At 37.2% G+C, this 20,467-nt stretch overlaps 1 protein-coding gene across 1 annotated transcript in view; it reads left to right on the top strand.

Annotated features, from left to right (window-relative positions):
- Positions 1 to 20,467, top strand: part of TENM2 (teneurin transmembrane protein 2) — a 1,471,143-nt gene that overhangs the window by 82,080 nt on the left and 1,368,596 nt on the right. Inside the window, exon 3 of the mRNA XM_085236695.1 lies at positions 7,551 to 7,601. The gene's annotated coding sequence lies outside the window, so the exon portion shown is untranslated. The remainder of the gene's footprint in view (positions 1 to 7,550; positions 7,602 to 20,467) is intronic.

Raw genomic sequence — 20,467 nt, 5'->3', positions numbered from 1 at the left:
ATAGCTTTTATTTCTACTTTGTATCTTGTCGGTTTTCTTCTTTCCACGGTCAAAGGCACTGTTGTCTGAACTCAACAATTCATTGTCTTTAAAAATCCAGAGTAAGATTTCAAAGCAAACACTTAAATTTCCTTCAGTAAAGAGATGAAATATTAAAACTGTAGATTTAATAGAAGCGTTTTGAGACTTCTGATGTTTTTTAAGTTGGTGGAGGTGGAAAAGTTGAGTGTAATAAAACATTGGAACGATGATATTTCTTGAGTATATGGTACTTGTCAATATCACCGTGCAGATTTAGCATTTGCCAGAATTCTGTGGAGGAGTAAAAAACAAACAAACAAAAAACAAACAAAAACCAAAACAGCAGCTCCAGAGCACCTCCACAGCAAATCGAAGAGCTCGATAGAAAGTAAGAAATATTGCTTCTATTGACCACTAGGGGATACTCTTGTTCAATTTATTCATTTCATCAAGGTCACTTATATAAAGATCAAAAATGTGGCACTCTGAAATTCTTTAAGAATAGGATTTTTGAAAAAAAAATTATTTATCTTCTCCTGTATATCAACTGAAACTGGACTGGCTTTCTAGTTGATAATTATTTTACTTAACACAAACACTTCCAGTATGGTTTTGGATTTACATTGAACCAAAGTAAGATGGCATACAGTAAATGCATATACACTTATCTTATTAGGCTGCCTCCATGACACCATGCCAATTGGAACTGAGTTTGGAATTGGAGTTTGGTGTACGGTCTGTAGAGTGAAGTGTTTGCATTTTAAGTTTCATTTCACAGTTATTAAACTTAATAGCCGAAGTGAGGGAAAATATTTTAGCTTCTATGTATCTTTCTTCCAGGATCATTCTTGTATCATGCAAACTCCATCCTTTGCTGTATGTGCAGCATTACATAAAAATGTTTAGATTTCTTGAAAGTTCTGATTCATATCAGGATTTTGAAAACTCAGAACGTTCAATAGCTTAAATCTCTCTACAAGACTGAAATAATTTATGAAAAATGTCTGAAGGCTTACAAAGATTCCACCAGTGATGGTGATAGGGTATGTGGCTTTACCCAGCCATTTGGGAGGGATCCACAATACTTCTAGTATAGGAAACAGCACTTGTAACTCTAACATTGCTCTAATGTATTTCTGAGATCCAATTGTGTACTGACTTGAACTTTCTAATACTATTTCTTAATTCTTAGTTATTGTATCTAACACCACGAATTTGTTTACATGAGAAACAAAAGTTGCTTGATAGTTTTTTCAAAGGCATTGTAAAGGAGGAAAATGGCTTGCAAGTACTTTAAGTTGATTTCAGTACAGCTCTACTCTGAATGTCTTAGCTTTGATCTGCTGATAGTCTGACATTGAAAAGTAGTTGTCTGTTTTGTTGTGTTTTTTTTTTTTTTTTTTTTTACACCTAAAAAGGGCGTAAAATTAAGTGAGATATGTGAATAAGATTAAGTGACTATGTGAAAGTAAATGTGGAAATAAATTAGTTCTTTGGAAATCTTATGCATACCACTGTACTGTTAGGATTGGAATAAGGACTGCAGAGAATGTTCTGTAGTGCACTTGCTATGAAAATGTATCCTTTGAAAGTAGTTTCACGTTTTATTTATCTGCAAACTACCTGCTGAAAGCTCACACTAGTATCTTGACTTTGCCAAAGCTCAGCTGCCAGTGGGTAAAATTACAACTTCGAGCCCTTGAGATTTTCTTCCTGTGAGTCTCAGGGCTATAGGACCCACAAATTAGATAGAGTTCTCTTAATCTGGAATCGACAAGCTATTAATGATGCCTCCCTTCTTGTTCTGGTAATGGTTTTGCCTCCTTCCCCTACCTGCAGAGTGTGCAGGTGCTTTCTGAAAAGCACCCAAATGAGCTATTCAGGTTGTTTTTATTATTGGCTTCTGTTGTGCGTGCTGACTCCTGGTGCTTTGTCAGTTGTTGATGCTCAGATATGAAAGAGCTGTCTTTCTGCACTGATAATGTAAAAATATATTCTTGTGCTTGCCGTGGGGAAGTGATTTTAGTGAGACCATTATGTGAAAGATTACTTGTTCTAGTATTGAAGTTGGTCTGTTCATGAGATCGCCTTCTTCAGATGCTGTTAGATTCCAGCCCTTTTTAAAAAAAAAAAAAAAAAAAAAAAAAAAGGCTATTCTGTGTCTTGACCTTCTTCGACTGTCTGACCTAAAGCTTCATTACATGGTAGCTATTTTGACACTATCCTGCCATTGCTTGCATTGCCTCATCATCCGTACCAGATCAGCATCATTTCTAAATACAAGTTTTTACAGATCCATAGGACATAGAACTCCATGAAGGAAACAGCTAGAACCAGCTGTTCCTACGCTTGGTCCAGTCAAGGAATAAAAGCTAACAGTGAAAAATTTTAAGTAATTCAAAGAAAGAGTCAAAGAATAGACTTCCAGAGAAACACACTCCTTTTTTTTTTTTTTTTTTTTTTTTTTCAGCCTGAGGAGCCTCAGTCTTCTATCAAAGCTATCTAATCCATCAATGTATTCAAACTTTAGCTGAGGGAAGATGGCAAGGCAATAGCAGCCAAGAGTAAAGAATCAGGAGAAATATTGCTGTGACACTTAGCAAGAAGTCAGGAAAATGAACATGTGCAGCCCTGAGTGGTTAGGCACTTTGTGATGAGCAGCTGGGATGAAAGTTAAATGGCATCTGCAGTTACTGATAAATTCAGATACACCACATTATGTTCAGGGTATGACTTAGTCTCAAATTTGCCCTGTTTTGTTTGGGTTTGTCTGAGTTCCTGCTGCCACTGTGGCGGATGTGTCTGGCCCCTGCAGCAGGGAATGGGAGCATCTTGCTGTATGCTTACCCTAAACCAGGAGGCTTTGGTGGAGTATTGATATCACTGAGTCAGTAAAATTGGATCTCGGGGCCAGCACTATGATTTCTGCTCACTAGCCAGCCGAAATTCTGTTTTGCTAATGTAGGCAAATGTTCTATTTAGATTATTTGTTTTAGTCTGGGGATTATTATTTGTCTCATTGAAAACAAAATATGAAGTGTTGTTGCTTGCAGAGAAGCATGGAACTTGACTTGAGAGATCTCAGTTCATGGGGGGGAAAAAAAAAACAAACTAGTTTCGTTGTCATCCTCCATAATTCGATTTCATATTGCTGTCTTCTGGCTCTCATAGGTGAGGATAAATGAGCTTTTACTACTGCTTGTGGAGGTTTTATTTTCTCATGATTTTCGTGGTGCCATGTTTCTGTCACCTGTTATCCTCAAACCAGTAACTGACTGAGTAAGATAAGACAACCAAATCACCAAATCAGCTTATTTCTTGGTGAAGAAATAAGGACTGAAATAAAATAAGGCTACAATCAAAGCTTTGCTTTGGCCAAATGTGTCCTGAAGCATTAGATTACTATTTATATATAAAGTGACCTATAAAGCAAATCAGTAGTAGAGAAGAGCACCAGGTAGTGAGGGTGGCACAATAACACTGCTAGTATAAGTCTTAGCAAAATCTAATGTTGAGAGGGCTGAAGCCCAATGATGGGAAGGAGCTGGGACTGCTTTGTCTTTTCTCTTTAAAGAGGCTGAGGAGAGAGTCTCACTGCTGTCTTCAATTACTTACAGGTGTGGTTTTTAGAGAAAATGGAGGTTGCTGGAAGTGTACAGCACAAGGGCAAAGGAGACCAAGCATAAGATGGATTAAGAGAAATTCATGTTGAACGTAACAAGGTTGGGGAAAATACACAGTGATAGTAGTCAGACACTGGGACAGGCTGCCAAGAGAATCCCTGGGATTGTTATGGATGGGGGTGCTCAAAAAGGCTGGATATCCACCTACCTGGCCTGGCTTTTGGTTTTAACTTGAGGTTGGCACTGGCCAGATGATCTTATGGAGATCTTTTGGAAACTACATTAGTCAGTGCTTCTGTGATACCTGTGTGGCCCTGCAGAAAATGTGGTTATCTTGGCCCTTATCATTCCACCTGAAGCTGGCAGTCAGAGAACTGCAGCATGCAAAAGGCTCAGTAGTGGTACAACATGCCATTTTTTTTAGGAACAGCTTCCTCAAGTAGCCTGACACTGCCTGGAAAAGGCCTCTTCTAAGGCACTTGTGGGATTTGTATTGCTCTTCTCAAATGCCCAAGCCCCAAGTATTGTTCCACAGAACAATCAGGTTTTCCATGCTATGCAAATAAAGCAAACAGTGAGACAGGCTCAATTCAACCTGAGATCTGTTGAACAATATACACATGGATGGAAAACAGCTCTGAAGATGGCTGGCAATTTGCTCTTGTGAAGTGAATGGTGAATTTCTGAGTTGAAGATGAGATGGTTGAGGCTCAGTGAGCTGGCTGAAAGGGAGCAGTGTAGCTGCATGTCAGGAGCTGTGCTCCCATGAGGGGCAGGGAGCTGGCTGTGTGTACTTACGTTGTCTGATCCTTAGCTCTCCCTGGTAAAAACTTGGTACCAGCTGTGTTTTTCTGACCTCTCTATGAGGAAACATAGTAAGTTTGAGCTTGGTGTTTGACTGGGAAGGAGTCCCATTTTGTGTTTAAAAAAAAAAAAAAAACAACAAAACAACAAAAAAAAAACCAACCAAAACAAACAAAAAACCTTTGTGAATAGTGTGCTTCTATCTTGACATAACTTACATAACCTAGCTAGGCTTTCAAGAGATGGTGTCTTTAAGTTATGAAACTATCAACTATGTGAAGTTCATTTTCACATGATTTTAGTTTCTGGTGCACGTCTGTCTTTATTTTCATTTGTATATAATGTCCACATGATAGAACTACAGTGTGCATGCAGTTGTTAGGAAGCATTTCAGCATTTCATTCTTTTACTGTATTCCACACCACCAAAGCTGCACAAAAGCAGGCTTTCCTGTCATTTGTAACTCTAACACAAACAATAGTAATTTCTCTGCTTCAACAGACTAAAAAAAAATAATTATACTGTTATTGAATAAAATAATCTATTAACAAAAGACTCTGCTAAGCCACGTGTCAACCCCCCCTACTGATCTTCTGTATTGCCCACACCTACCATTGTGTGAGGTATCCTGAAGAGCTTGCAAGAACAAAAAGCCTATTTTTAGAAGCTAAGTTTTCCTTCTCAAAGTTTGAGTATTCTTTTAAGGAGAGAAATACTACACTTAGCTTTCCGTTGTTGATCTCATTAATGATGGAGGTTTAGAAATACTAGTTAATGCATCTATGCACTAGTCAGTTTGTGGCTGACTTGATTTTTATCCTCAAGTAATTCAAATACATGATTTGCCTGTGTTGCTGGAGCATGAAAATCACTGCTAGAAACTGAGAGATGTGTTTGTATCTAAAGGGTGGGGTTTCTCATCTGATTTTTTTTCTGGAGAGGTTTCAGCTGAGAATTGAGATGTGAATGAAATCTTTAGTAACAGCTATTTGTAATTATTGTGCTCTCTGCATACTGAGGTAATGTTTTTAATACAGGTTTAACTAGGGATTTGTATTTGTTAACTTCTCAAAGTGAAGACTGGTTCATGGCACAGGCCTTGCATGAAGATTACTGGCAATTCAGTATAATAGTGTAAGGCTTTCATGTTGTGGGCTCTTTCCAAAATAAGGTATGGAATAAAATTTGAAGGATGATGATGATTCTGTGAAATCTGATGTTAGCCTGCCACAGTGTAGATGGTAGTTCTGAATTGTGTTTTAAAAACATGTAAAATAAAAAGCTGGTGGTTCTTGAGGGATTCAGTTGGCTTTTGGGAATGAGATGTGTGTGTCAGCGTGAACTTTAAAAGTATCTTCTTTGCAAAACTGTCATGGGCTAAAAAACAGTGTTTCCAGGGTCAGGAACTTTTTTCACTTTCAATTTCACTTAATGGTTTGTGCTGTAAGCTCCTGTACTAGAATGTCATGTTTTCCGCAGCGATAACAAAAGCTAACTGCCATCAGATAAACTTGAAGGATACTCATTTTTCTTTGAAACGTACGCCTTGCCTATTGCATTGTCACACTGTTTAATGTATAATGCAGCTTGTAGCATAATGCTGTCACACATGAAAATAAAAGGACTGTGAGCTGGTAAATCTGTCACTTCGTTTGAGTTCGGTGGGATGTAAAGCAGCATAGGAGAGATCCACAAGTATAGCAGTATGAATGATTATGGTAAACTTTGGGCATCTTATTTGAAATTTTCTTCATATTTATGTATATAGCAGAAAGGCAGTGAGAGACCAATTAGGATTTTCTTTCCTGTTTAATCAGTAATCTACGTCTGGAAAGAGAATGAGTGAAAAGTTTGACGGTGGTAGACTGAGAGTCAGACCTGGAGTGTGGTAGTGACTTGCACAGAGGTGTGAAAATGGTGTTAGCCAGTAGGCAAAGATGAGCCACTGAAAACGGAATTAGGAATCCTCAGCTACTGTGAGAAATGTTACTGGTGTCTGGGATTGCTTTAAATAAATACAATTGCTCTGCGTTCAGTTACTGCTTAGCACGCGGAAGCAGCTTTCACAAATGGCTGGTCATAGGGCTTGAAGAGAAGACACGTGTCTTGATCGAGTTAGTGCAGTCAGTCAAACATAGAAAGGCTCTGGCATGAGAAGAATTGGCTGTTACTGCAGAAGGGAAATATGGACATAAAGAGCTCATTTCTGACCTACCTTACAGAGCAACTGAACAGCCTCTGGTTAGAGAGGGCAGCATGTGAACCTTAGTATAATGCTCCATTAATACATGTGACTGCTTCATTAAACTTGTTGCTATGACAGAACAACTGGGCCATTTGGTAATGAAAGCTGTTACCTTGTGATGGACATGATAACAAAAGGTCAATTTCTGATGACCACAAAACAGTCTCTTGCCTGAACCTCCTTTTTAAGAGACAATTGGAGAAAAGCTATGGTGATTCTGATGGATTAATCTGAGAGTGCTCAAACCACTCGTGTATGTAACCAAACCATAAGATTTTCTACTTGCCGGTTACGTATTGGTATTGCATAGCTATACAGTATAGTATGATGGGGAACACACAGTTTCTTATATGCATTAATGCTGTATTAGTGTTTTAAATTAGCCAGACAAGTTTAAAATAGGAATGTAAGTTCTTGTCAGATTAAATCAAGTGATTTTTTTTTTCCGCCCTCTTTCCCTCCTCCTTAATTCTCAACACCTTAAACTCCATAGTGTAAAAACACTTGTTTTAGGTTGTTTTTTTAACTATTATCATTTCTTATGTCTGTGTTATTAACACAAGGTGCTTTATGTCCACAGCTGCAATCCTATATTCTCTGCAACAGAAACAGCAAATAAGCAAGCATAATAGCTGCTCTGCCCTTGTGAAAATGTCTGCCTTCCTGTGAACTTGATGGAAAAAATACTGTTACAGAATAAGCTTGTTATGAAGAAGAAATAGTATCATTAATAAACATTCTTATTCCTGAATGAATCATACTCATGCTACATAAATAATCTAAATAACACTTAAGTTATGACTTGATCATTTATGCATCCCATTTTCTAATGTACTCTTTATTTTATGCTCTTTCAGGTGAGAAGTTAGCTACTTCACGTCAGAGTACATCAAAAACCACTCCTTCTGGTAAGAGTATCTGATTAATTCACTTCTAATATAAAATGTAATTCTCTGACATCTGACGCATATTCAGAAGGTTTTATTTTCGTTAACTGCATTTAACAGTCCCATCTCCTTTGATTCCTTTGTTTTTTATCTCCTCTGCTTTTGGAATTTATTTTGCAGCTTCATGAACAATTCCATAAATCTTTCTGCAGTCAGTGTGTCAGACAGTTACAAGCAGCATGAGGCATGTGAAATCCAGGGGTTCCAAGATCTACCTGTTTTTTTTCCTTTTGTGCCTTTATTCATTCTGTGAAGTTTTTGGCATCATTAGTGATGTCAAATTTGAGCGTGTTGCCCTAGCAAACCAAATACAATAGTGAATTTGCAGTGGAAAAGGAAGAGATATGAGACGTCTTGCTAAATCTTCTAGATGGTGTCATTTAAAGAACATTCTACAGGGATTTTTCAGTAATCTCTGATCCTTTTTCTATCCAGGAGCATGTTATATTTCTGGTTCTTTAGTAATTACATCTTACACTTATGACATAATTGCTTTCAAATCTGTTCTATTTTCCATTCTATGTTTTGTGCAGTAAACTTTATGTGTAGTGTAGTGTTATTGCATTTGGCCATGCTTCAGCAGCAAATAGCACTTCAGGATTAAGGTAATGTGAAAATGAAGTATTGATATATCCGTTCACTTTTTTTCTTGCTCTGGGGAGCTGGGAGCTGGCAAGGAAATTTTGTGTCTGACTGAGGGAAAATAAGTAATGGATGACCCTGCAACAGACTGAGCTTCGTTTGACCATGTTTTACCAGAGTTAAGGGTTGTAATTGTTGTCATTCTGGTACTTTTTTTTGTTACTATTTGATTTTCAAATACTAAAAAATCACATTGTTTAATCCAAAACTATATAAATTAAAAATTAATCCAAAATTAATTTGAATTAAACAATGTCATTTTTTAATAGCAGAGATTCAACTCTTTCAGTTGCTTGAATCAGAAGAGTAACTTGCTTAAATAACTGAAACCACTGTTATATAGAAAAAACATAACCACAAAACTGCCTCTGAGTGTGTAGCCTTTATACTTAGCTGAATTCCTTTTCTGTAAGACAAGTTATAACTTCATACGCAGCACATCTGCTGAGTGGTTCAGTACTTCAGTGTGTTTTGCCAATTCTGATAATGTTGTTTATTTAATGGAGTTTGGTTGAAAATTCACATCATATGAATTTTAGAATTATTAGGATGTTCTGGATATGTAGTTTTATGTATTTATTTTCTGTTGATGATTTCGAAGTGTAGCTACTGATTCAAGTTCATAAAAACAGTGTAAAGAATTCTGAAATAGTAAGCATCTCTTCCTTTTGACTACTGTTTGCTTATAAATAGAATACTTCAGTACTTGGTGGCCATCGTGGCTCACAGAAGCTCATAGCAAATAGCTGTGAAGCATACATGCAGTTCTCCATGAAGGGAACAGTTCTTGAATTTGTAAGTTAAAAGGGAGTTACACTTACAGAGGTGAACTATTCCATCCTAAATACATGCCTACATACATCTATGTAGTCACAAGTGCATAGCATATGAAATCATCTCAGGTTTCAGAACTAGAGGAGTTCAAAAAATGGTAGTGGTGGTCTTTCAGTGAAAATATTTCTAAGAAATAGCATGCTGTCTATCAAATTGAAAGGGCTACAATTGAAGTAGGTGAAGAGAATTAATATATACTGAATTTCCAAATGCATTTTCTTTAATTTTCTGGGTCTTTAGAAGCTTTTTCATGTGTTCAGAAATGGAGAAATTGGATGCTGACCCTAAACAAGATGTGATAATTTTAGATGTACAGGTTGGAGGGTCCAGCTTTTTCATTTTTCCTGTGCTAGTGACAGTGGAAATTCTATTTCTTTCTAATTTGTCAGTGTAGGAGAAAGATGTTTCCATTTATTTGATTTTTTTTTTTAATGACTGCATTTGTTTACTTGTGTTGGTTGGTCTCTGTTTTTATGCCGGTTTTCTATTAGACTCACAATTTATTCAACAAATACAAATAGTGTACCTGCTGGTGCTGCAGCCTACTTAGTCTGTGGGAAGGCTTGTGTTCTGTCGCATTTGGGGATAACCTGATGTCTTTCCCACCTGAATTATTTCATGATTATATAAAAGTACAATTCAGTGAACCTAAATTTTAAGGAACAGTTTGCTAGTGATCATGCCAGTCTGAACTGTACTCTTACTCTAAGAAGTTCAAACAGGATTCAGCTTGATGCAATAAGTGAATGTGGCACAAATGGAAAACGTGACACTTTTTTCTCAGTTTTGTAACTTTGGCAATAGAGTTAGGTCAAGTGCCTGATCTTAAGTTTGGGAGAATTACACTTATGCACCTGGGAAGACACTAAAATTTCAGATCCTTGCTCTGTTTTCTGAAGAACAGTACAGAACTGAGCTGGTCTGTAGTTCAGTATTGAAGATAAAACTGCCAGTGGTCACGGTCTGCTTACAGGTCTATAAAGTCAAATAAACATAAATGAAGCTACTTGGAGAGTCGCATATTTTCCTCACTATCTGTTCTCGTTTCTTTTTTCTTTAAGATCCCTATTGTATCCAAAATACCAGCATGCTTTCTCGCAGCAAAAAGTAGTGGGGAAAGCATTTATAATTCACTTGAAGTAACCTCTCAAAAACACATAAATGAACTCCTTGTTCTTCTTCAGAAAATTATTCAGAATTGCTGAATTTGGGTAAGGGTTCAGACTGCTCTCTCTTAAATTAAACCAGTATTTTTGCTTCCCTTGCAGTTGAGTTTATGAAAACAAAGTCTTTATTTTTTTTTCTTCTCTGACAAAATTAGCAGTCTAGAAAAGTCTGGCTTGAGTATATTTCAGTGACAAAGTTTGTATTCCTTCTAATTCCAGTAAGTGTATAAATGCATTAATCTTGTACTCCTTCACCATCATTCATCCTACAGCCTATTACAAACAATGAACTGACTAAGCCACAAGGCAAAACAATTCTGTAAGAAATGTGCAGGGGCCACTTCATATGGCACTGATGTTCAGCTGATCACCTTTGGAACAGAGAATGGCAGTTGTGTAGTGGTGTGCTCTCTGATCACTGTATCCAACCAAAGCTTCATTCAGAATGTAGGGAGCTGACAATGTAATTATGAGTACTGGCATGTGGCTGATGTGCTTAGATCAATAATGTTCTTTTAGAAAAAAGAACTGGAGAAATTTTTGTCAGACAGTAGTCCAAATCTCATATGCTACTTCTAAAAAAAAAAAAAAAACAAACAAAAACAAACAACAACAACAACAAAAAAAAAAAAAACACAAAAGCAAACAAACAAGTCAGTCCTTCCTGCCCCCTCAAAAATGAAAACCACACCAAACTAACATGTACTAACCATGGAGACTGTACTTAGAAATGACAGAGTCAAGTATCACTTGCTAGATGACTGATGCTCCTCTGCATTACTCAGATATTGATTTGAAGTCTCTCCAATATTGACTGAACTTAGCTCACGATATTTGAGAAGAGCTCAAGACACAGGATAAACCAAAATGCTTAGGATACTTTGGAGATAAATGTTGATATCAGCAGGTGACATTTTATACCACTGTGATTTAAATCTATCACAAATCATTTGGAATCAAGAAAGAGTAAAATGTGGAATTATTAATAGGATATTGAATGAGAGAGCACCTGTTTGTCCAGATGTTTGTTTAGATAGATGTTCACCCTTCCACTAAATAAAACAATTATTTTGTTTGTTTATAGTCTTAAGCTGTTTTCTCTTGTGTAAGGAAAAAAAAAAAAAAAGAAATCTGTCTTAAAACATCAGGGTTGATGGAACTCCACTCAATTCCAAGTGGTGAATAAAATACCATTTCCATGGAAATAAAATACTATTTTCCAATGGGGAAAAAAAAACATCGTTTTTGTGCAGGTTAGCTATTTTTATTGTTCATTTCAGACAGTTATTAAATTGGACCAAAGCTAAGAACTTAAGGTTCTACTCTGAAATGACAATAAAATAACAGTGATGCGCAAGCATCTTGGCAAGGGACAGGTGTGTTACAGAAGCAGGACACGTGGCTGGTATGTGCCCTGCCTCTGTTTGATGGATAAAGTAGCAACGCATACCCTGAACAAGAATGTTTTGAAGGAGATATATCACAGGAGCTGAAACGGGGACAACTCCTAATGGAAGTACTTGCTGGGTCAGCAGGGCAGTTGGGGAAATTTTGTATAAAGCTGGAAGCCAGGCTGATTCTTCTCTGGTGAGCACCTCTTTACCTGTACAAAAAGAGCAGCTCCCAGCACGGTGCATCAAGGCAGAGACCTACTTCTTGTAGCTTGCACCACATCTCCCAAGGGCAGCATTTTCAGTGTTGTTCACTAGACTGATTCTGAAGTGCTTCTTTCCTGTTATTTGAGAATGATTACCTATTTTAATTACAGGAAGAAGGAAAAACTATTATAAGGTGATTTTCATACTTTTAAAAGCCAGGGAATTATTGTTATCAGTGTGATGGATGTAAATATGTAGGTGCATCTTGCCAACTACAGCATGCGAAGCTGACGGGCTGCCCAGTACTTACTGGGCTCCTTAAATTGTGCAGGAAATGAATGAGTTTTTCCTTTCAGGAGAGTCAGCAGCAGCTCAGATTCCGTAGGGCGAGGCAGGTACTGGAGCTGAATGGCAGTGCATGTTTACCATTCTTATGTGAACCAGAAATTGCCCAGTTACCTTTAGTTGTGAGATTTTATCAAGAATATGAGTTCCTGGTCATAGTTAGGACAATGCTTTTGGGAATGAGCCATCAGGCAGGACAAGGGGTTGCACCTTTCAACCTTTTTAAGAAAAATAATCTTCATATATGCTGTGTTGATGGGCAGCTTTATAACTCATTCGGGTTGAATGCCTTTCAGTAGGGTTTCTAGTGCTGATGTTAGTCTCTTCAAAACCCCATCTCAAGAAGTCTGACATAGTTTCAGAGTTATTTCTGTAAAATGAAAAACTTTCATCATTGCTGATGACTAAATTCCATAGAAATTCTTCCTGATAAAAGAAAATAGTAATAATTTTTAAGAAATAATTAGAAGTGGGGGAAGAAGGGATATCGAGCGAGAAGTATTTGCTTTAATCCCTGAGAAATAATAAGGAAATGAAGAGCTAAAACCGTTTATGATCACAATCCTGTAAGAGCTAAACAAAGGGGGCTGTGAAAGATGTGATAATGGCTCATAATGGATCACATCCTCCCTGGGGAACACGAGCAATTATCAGTTAGGTGGTGGTTGTTATCATTTCGATTAGCCGCGCTGTTATTCGGCTCTAAAACTACAGCACGAGTGTTTGCTAATCCAGCGGCGGGGCCGGCGCTCGGGCTGTGGGGCAGCCCGCTGCTGTCCTCGGCTCCCGTGTACACAGCAGGACCCTTCCCTGGCTGCTTCTTCCTTCTCCCCTACTTAGTTTTCACCGTGTCTTAGTGAAACTCAGCAGTAATTCCATATGAGAGCTAGCTCTCCAGGAGAGAAGTTTTTTCTCAGCTTCCCACCCTTTTCTTATAATTCATTTTTCTAATTTTTTCTTTTTTCCATGAGATAAGATGATAATCCTCTCTGCGGCCCTGCAGAATGGCAGCTAATGTGCACTCCGTCTCACTGAGCTTTTTGTTTCCCCAAACACATTAATAATGCTCCCAGCTATTTTTTTAGGGCGGGCCATAGTAAGGAAAGGAGAACAGAAGCCCAAGTTGTGTGTGGTGCAGAGCTTTTGCAGTGCTTTGGAACAAGTCAGCCACTTTGCATTAAGCAGTCCTATTTCCTGCTTTGCCCACAACAGTGGACGGCTTGTAGTTGGAAATAGAGACATGGTGGCAGTTAAAGACCCTATGGTTTGGGTTTGTGCTCTCCAGTGTCTAACACCCAAAGCATACAGTGGATGCTTTGGGCCTTTCTTGAAATAGAAAAATGCTCCAAGGTCAAGAGATTTGAGTTATACAGGATTTCTGATGATAATTCTAGCTTGACAGAATTCTGTGAAGGTCTCTCATTGTTAGTGACTGCTCCATTGTGTGGTTACATTTTAAATCCTAAAACTTTATACATTTGGATGTAAAAAACATCCAAAAAAGGATGATTTTTACTATCCTAAAACTGATAGTAAAAATCATACTAAATGATTTTTAGTATCAGTTATACTTCATACCTGCACAGGCACTGGATTATGTGCCTTATATGCTGATTAGTTGAGGGGAAAAAATTATTTGAAATATATAAAACGTTAAGAATGTGTATATAAAAAATACCTTGCAGGCATAGCTTCACTTTGGGTTTTTTTGTTTGTTTGTTTTTTGATGAAAATTAAAAAAAAAAAAAAAAAAAGACATTGAAAACAGTGATATTTCATCACTGAAGAGGTACTACTGTCATGTGAGAGATAAACAATAGTAAGTTTATCACTTTGACAGGAAAAAAACCCTCTCAAAATGTAGGTCATGTTTAGAATTTCTTCCTTATCTTCAGGCTGAACAGGAGGCAGAGCTGTGGATGAGGTGTTCTATGTTTGTTTTTTTGTTTTTTTTTTTTAGTTAGTTGTAACACGTGTGAAGAGATGAAACTGTCAGTTTGCAGTTTATTCCATTCATATGTATAATGTCCATGCCCTTATTGTTCTTCTCATGGATGAAATTTCATTACAGCAAAAACAACTGTTTTCTATTTCCTGGTATAAATTTTAAATTGGGAATCTCAGAAAACTTTTTTTTTTTTTTTGAGGTTAAAAAACAACAACAACAACAACAAAACAACCATGTTTCTAAAGTTCTGGAAAGAAATAATGTAATGAGAAGTGACTCTCCCATTTTAGTTTGGCATTTGAATACATGGTTTTTCTCATTGAATTTAAAGTTAAAATGTCATTTCATTTTGGTTTGGTAGTTTAAAAAAAAAGAAACAAAATGACATTTCAAAATGAAATAAAAATATCATTTTGAATCAATGTTAATATGAAAGGTCACTTTGTTTTTATAGCCAAAAAATCTCTGTGGAACAGGATATTTCATAGTTAAATTAATATTTTTTCAGAATGTCTTATGAGGGAATGGGAATTATTTTATACATACAAGTAGATAATCAGCTTTGATTGAGATGATTTGCATGCAAATATGCTGGCTGGCTGTATGAAAAAGCTTATCTTCTTTGAATTCTGTCTCCACTCTCTTGGAAATGGTTCTCAACTCTTGCAGCTAAGCCCTGCATTAGAAATGTGGATGCAGAGCTTCTACCTGGCACATTGAGCAAGGTACTTTGCCTCCCCACCAGCCAGTATCCTTCTGCCTGCTAGCGCTAGTGCCTGCCCTGCTGGGAGTCCCCTTCTGCCTGCCCTGACCCTGGGCTCTCTGCATGGGTGCCAGCACTTGGCATTGCCTGGAGGCTGGGATGACTGCGTGGCAGGAGAGCTCCTTCCTCTGCTCACAGTGTGGGAAGATGTTGGGTTTCCTTTTTCTTCCCGTCCTACAGTAAATTTGTAGCTGTTGGTCTGTTTGTGTGCTTTGTCCCTCAGCTAGGGAATCTACAAAAAATGACTAGATCTTAATGAACTGTGGAAGAGCTTAAGCCTTGCATAGTTGTCTCCACTTTTTATTGTCTTTCTTTTTCTAAGAGAGAATTTCATATCCTGCTTTGCAGTGTACTATGAAAATGTTTACTATTTTTTTCAGCTTTTACAAGCAATTACTGAAGATGCAATTTTGTGCTTAATGAGTAGCTGCGCACTGAACCTTAAAAAAAAAAAAAGCTTACCCTTTCCAAATATTAATTAGTCCTTCAAATTGAAATATTTTAACCACGACATCCAAATTTTCAGTCAGACTCAAAATACCATCGTCAATTGGTTAGATTACTGATTTTCTTTGAGGAGATGCACTCAATGTACCATAAAGAACCAAAAATAAATAAATCAGTAAGACCTGAGGGCTTCATTCTTCATTTTTGTAAGCTGAGTCCCTGGTATATTACTTTTTCTATCTGCAGTGTTCAGCACTTTTCCATGTGAAGGTCTCGTCTAGCAGCACAGGCTGGAGGCTGACCAGTTTTCCTTGCATTGCTTGGCCTGCTGTAATGCCATTTGTTGGAGTTGTCCTGGTGGCTCAGCACTGGCTGGGGCTGGGCAGCTGCCCATGCACTGTGGCAGCGGGAACCTTTGCAACCCACCTTGCCGAGTCTATGGCTGCTCTCAGGACTGACACTGGCATTACAGAGGGCTGCCCAGGGCCTTTCCCCTCCAGATTTCAGTATCTCCAAGCACAGAGGTACTTTTTGCACCTCCCTTTCTGGAGATATGCAAGTACTAACAGACATGAGAACAAGAGGTAAGTTACAATTTGTAGCATCCGTTTCTAACTAAAATGGACATCTACTGCAAATGTTTCATTTTTTAGCTTAGTATCAACCTAGTCAATAAAAGAAGATATATTACTTTGTTTCTCCACTGCTTGCACTTCAGAGGAAAATATTCTGGTTCAATTTTTTTGTTCAAGGTCTTTTGGCATCTCTAGGAGCTTTTGAGTATACTTCAGCGTTTATTGGTTGCCAATGAGCACAAGCAGTAGGTGTATGAAGCCAGTAATGAAACATCAGAAGACAAAATAGGTGCAGACAAACCAATTTGGATGAGTGCTGCATTCATACAGTGAGGAGAAGAGGGATGTAGAGCGAAATGTGCGCTCATAGATGAACATGTAGTCCATGTTCATGATGTAAATGCGAGCTGTAGGAGAAATGAACTCAACAGGCTTGTTCTGTCTTCAGCTAAATTCACAGTGTTAGAATTTATCTCAGATGAGAAAGTAAAAACAATGTCTATTAAATGTGCATTCTTTGTTCTCTTGAAGTACGAAAGAAATCTTCCTCTGTGTCCACCAACCTGTTGCCACAGATGGTGGCTGCCTCAGCTGGATATATATCCACCAGAGCTGTACAAATAGCTGCTCTGAAGTGCACGCTCTGTATGGGGAGGCAGTTGCTTACTGAACAGCTCTGCTACAGCAGGGAAAGCCTATGGTACATGAAGAATTGTGCACACTTCCATGAGCACAGAAAATGTGACTTTTAGATACTGTGGTGTTTGACAAGTAGATCCTTTAATAAATGCTAAACATTTTCTCATTTGTTTGGTTCTGCGCTGGTTTCCAAGCATGCTAATGACATTACCTTCCATCTACTACAATTACAACATCATTTTTCAATGTCAGTAAATGGAGAACTAGGGAGGAAGATGTGATTATGGCATTTAGTAATCTGCTCTGACATTTCTGTGATAGTTTTGCAAATCTAAAAGCGTAATGGCTAACAGTTGCATTGCTTGGAGATTCCTCTAGTTTGTTTAGCCTTACTGGCACTAGATCAACTCAGCATTTCTTTATATTTCTCTGGGAACACTGAGAGCAAGATAAAAGGACAGTCCCATGTCCTTATTTACGAGGAGCATTTTGGTTAGTTTCTTTTTTAACGGGCTTATTCTTGTAATTAAGCACTTGAAATCAAGATAATTTTAGAAATATCGGTATTATTTCACAGTTGGTTAATAACAGCAATGCTTTGAACGTGATATCTGTGCTCTTCCAAATGCACAGAATGAGGTAAATGTGATCTCTCCCTCTAATTTTCCTGCTAAGGATGAAAATACACGGTTAGCCACAACTACACAAAGGGAGGTATTAGTAAGGTTTATGAGTTGTTCTACTTAACTGTTCCTCACTTAAAGCTGTAAATAGCTAAATTAAACAAAAAAGAAGTATATTCAACTTGTCAGCCTCTGGACCAAGCTTCTTCTGTTGTTACAGTCCTGTAGGTAGTAACACTAAATAGTTTTAGTGTTTAATACAAATACAGAAGTGAAAATACTTGTTGTTTCTTCTTTCTTTTTCATTCACAACATGGTCTTATACTCATTTCATAGCTCTATTAGAACCAGTTGGAGGGCTGAGATATTGGTGAAAAGTTAACAATTAGTGTGTGTATGGATTGTAGATACTTACACATCAGTATACATATCTTTTTCTGGAGAAGCTTTTACATGTTAAAATCTACTCAAGTGGCAAAAACAATACTGATTTCCTTTTTTTGCTTCCTTGGTGCCTTCTTAAATGCTATGTGTATAAAAATGCATCTTGGAGATAAATTCACAAGCAAGATGTTTTAATCATTTATTGTTTTTTACAATATACTGTAATAGATTTTTTCAGTGCTGTCTAATCTCAAAACTGTAACAAGCATTGGTATGTCTGTGAATTATTAATTCCTAATAGGGTCATCTCAAAGAACATCTTCTATGGGATGGTTGGAAAATCAAAGAACTGCACTAGACATAAATGAGACTGCTTAAATGGCATAAAAACTATATGACATTGTGTAACAAGCCTTTTTTTTTTTTTTCCATGAGATGTATGTGTGCATTTTCTATTTTCTTCTCTCAAAAGCTAGGGGGATTCTCCAGTTATTTATTTATTTTCTGCACATTTACATCCCTGTACTGAAAGATGTGTGTGTGCTTTCTATTATGCTTTGTATTCTCAGCTGAATTCTAATCAAAAAGTAATGACAAAGTCTAAAGAACAAGGAAGGTTGTGACTTTTTCTTAGTACCTGGGTCAAATAATATCCCAATTACCAGTATTTTTATTAAGAGAAAAATCTTAAATATTGTTATGAAATGAACTATGATTGTGTATGTTCTCTACTTTATCCAGAGGAATTTAGCTTTCAAATGTGTGCATAGAGCTACCACTTTATAAATGTGCAATAGCTTTCCCCCCCCCCCCCCCCCCCCCCAAATGACTCACAAGAAATAGGAGTAGCATTTAGCTTGTTTTATTGCTAATGTGCACTACAGAACACAGTGTTTGTGTTAGCAGTGTGTGATTGGCCACATGCTCAGGCTGGGGACTGGTATTTATATAGCCTTCCACAGTAGGGTAGGATAACTCAGTGATTCTACCGAAATGAGCGGGATGTACTCGAGTGTTGCAGTGCTCCAGTTCTCTGGAAGAAGCTGCAGTGACAGTTGGTGAAGTGGTTGTTTCCAAAGTGAGCATCTGATCACACCTTCTGAGTTATGTATTTTGTGTTGCACTTAAAGTACTGACTGTAGTTAGGTGAGAATTTCTGTCTTTTTGTTAACACTCAATCTAGTGGGATTTTCCTGTTTGGACACGTTACATCTTTATTAGCTGCAATTCTTTAAAAAGTTTCAATTATTTATTAACGGGTGATTATATTAGGAAAGTGTATTTTATTTGACCTCTTAGTGTAACAGATATATTTAGGCGTATGGTACAGAGAATACAAAGCAAGTCCCAAAATGTTTGTGTTTCATTGTCATTGTTAGAATCATGGCAGACAGAAAGAAGATTATTTTTTTTATGATACATGGCTATACTTTTGTGATAAATGCGCATATATTTGTAATGAATTTCATGCATGTCTTTCATTATAACCTTCCAGCTGTATCTTCTAGTGTTGTGGGATATTGTTAGGATTTCTACAGTAAAGTAATTCTATTTAAGTAAGTTTTTCTTACCACCTATTACTTAAAACTCAAAATAAGTTGTGCATCCTTATAGAAATAGGAGAAAGTATAATATTTATCATATTGCTTGTGCTTTATAGCAAGACAGAAGTTGTGAAGTCAGCTGCTTCTCTTATGAAGGGAAGGGCATTTATCTTTCTGTTTCATGTGATCTTTCATTCCTAGAAGAACTAGTTGAAGAGCATACATGTTATTGTATGTAGTAAAAAGACTAATTCCAAATTACACTTGTTGGTTATGTGCATCACTTCCAGATGATCGGCTTCTTGCAGGATCTTTGTTAATGAATATTTTTGAATGGTGGGGTAAATTGTTTGCATGAGCTATAATCTATTAATCCATCTTTAGTTTTAGGACTTTTCAGGTTTTTTTTTTTTCCTTCAGAAAAATCTGAGTGTGACATAGCAATAAAGCCACTTAGCATTCACCCAAAATGGACATCAGCTGTGCTCAATGTAGATTAGCAAAACATTCTAATTGCAGAAACAGATGAAACGTGGGTGACACTTTTGGTTACCTTTGCAGAACATTGGTTGACACTGGCAAACAGAAGTTACGTCTTTGTTGATGTAAATACACAAATAAGTCTGCAGCTTCCCACGTTGTCCCGCAATGATGATAAGCAGCTGTTTTATGCTTCATGTTTGCTTCTGAAGATCATTGCCCTATTTTCTTAATTTGTTTTACGCTGTCAAAAGTAATGAACGCAATTAGAAGACCTCCTTCAGAGAGTCTTTCTCCTGTCCAATGGGTTTATGTGAAAATGTAATGGACATCTTAACCTTGAAAATAAAAGAAAATGGTTCTTTCTGACACTTCATTTAGCTATCATAGTATTAGCTGAATGGAACCTGACACAGAAACATTGATATAATTAATAGCACTGATGACATCAATCAACCTCCATCTAACTAATATAATCCAGTGCTGACACTTGTTTCCAAAAAAATGAAAACGAGATCTAGTGCTCTGTTTGTAGTGACAGAAGAAGCAAGTAGAACTTAGAACGAACTTTTTTGTTATACATGGCAGCCAAAAATGGTGGGGCAGAGAAGCTGCTACGTTTGTGGACTGATGCCTGAAAAGGCAGACTGAATGCAGAGTGTTTTAAAAACAGCAGTCTGAAGTTTATGTCTGAATTAATTTTTTTCTATGAAAAACATTTGCCTGTTACTCTAAGTAAATTCATTCGTTTTCCATTGTTTAGAGAAGCAGGTCTGCACCATGTAATAACCAAATAGAGGCAGGAAAAGTCAAATTACCGGTTCGTTGTGAGCAACTAC

Source organism: Meleagris gallopavo, chromosome 15 (assembly GCF_905368555.1).
Source record: "Meleagris gallopavo chromosome 15, MGAL_WU_HG_1.1, whole genome shotgun sequence".
In the NCBI taxonomy this organism is placed as follows: Eukaryota; Metazoa; Chordata; class Aves; order Galliformes; family Phasianidae; genus Meleagris; species Meleagris gallopavo.
Note: the sequence above shows the minus strand (reverse complement) of the source record. Positions and strands in the feature narration are given on the sequence as shown.